This window comes from Galeopterus variegatus, unplaced genomic scaffold (genome assembly GCF_000696425.1).
Source record: "Galeopterus variegatus unplaced genomic scaffold, G_variegatus-3.0.2 Scaffold2481, whole genome shotgun sequence".
Lineage (NCBI taxonomy): Eukaryota > Metazoa > Chordata > Mammalia > Dermoptera > Cynocephalidae > Galeopterus > Galeopterus variegatus.
The window spans coordinates 75,982-77,203 of NW_007728592.1; positions in this window are offsets into that span (position 1 = coordinate 75,982).

Sequence of the window (1,222 nt, forward strand, 5' to 3'; positions counted from 1 at the left end):
TGGGGAGAAAACTCCTCTTGGGCATGTGGGGGTTCTACCAGCTTGTCTTGCTCTGGTTTTCCAGGTTCCAAGCTTCCTTTCCTTCTTAGCAACAGACCGAGGTTGAGGCTGCGTGGAGTTGTCTAGGTGCAACAGAGGGTGGAGACTAAGACAGTTCACATTCAGGATTCCCTTTTTAGTACATTGGGTGATTCCTAATAAAATTTAGAAGTCTTGGAAGGAGTCGCTTACAATTCTAGAATTTTTGTGAATTGTCCTCCGTAATCACTCAGGATCTATCGTTTAGGGTTTTGAAAGACTTATTTGCAAAATGCACTACTTTCACCTGAAATTGATCCAGATAATTTCTGCTCTGTTGGATCATCAGTAAAACTCAGCTGAAGATAATGGTGAGTAGAGAGAAGAGAGAAACATTTATTTACTGCCAATGGGAAATTTTACATCAATAATTCTGCAACAGCCTCTAGAATCTTGCCCTAAGCTCCCTAATCACCTCACATTAAAGCCTGGAAGATATGCCCTTATGATTCCCTTTAATCATCCTCTAAAACGATGACATTACAGGAGCAGACCTCTGACCCAAATTCTAAACTTAATAGCGTAGAGACCAATTTTTCCAATGTTTCTGTATTGCTAAGAGGACTGCTGTATTTACTGCAGTAACAAAATATTCCTGGCTTGTGTTTTTTTCTAAATAAGGAGTTGATAAAAGTCTGATTTGACAAACACATTGGTCTTCATCTTTGGTCTCCTGTTTTGATTTCATATGTGTTTTTCAATACAGAACTATTCAATTTGTTCTGAGGATCATTAAAGAATTTCCTGACCTTTAAACCGCCACAAAGATGAGAGGGGAAATCTAGAAATGCAGCCAGTTTGGGTGTAAAGCAACTGTAGCAAAGTCCCCAAATAGAAATAGAAGGGTTGTTTTGGTTTGGTTTGTTTTCTTGTCAGCCAAGGGCTATGATTCCTAACCTAAGTCCTGTTCATTTACTTCATAGGTACTTCCAGGTTCTGTGAAGCTCATCATGACTTAGATGTATGATTAACATGAAAAGTATGGGTATTTCTTTGGTTCCTCGAATCACAAATTCTATCTAGGGTCATCCTCCCTTATTTTCAAAACTCTATGTGATCCATAACCCTATTAAGGAAGGGTTTATTTTTGTAAAGCAATATAATATAACCCAAACATCAATTAAAAGTTTCTAACATTCAGCTC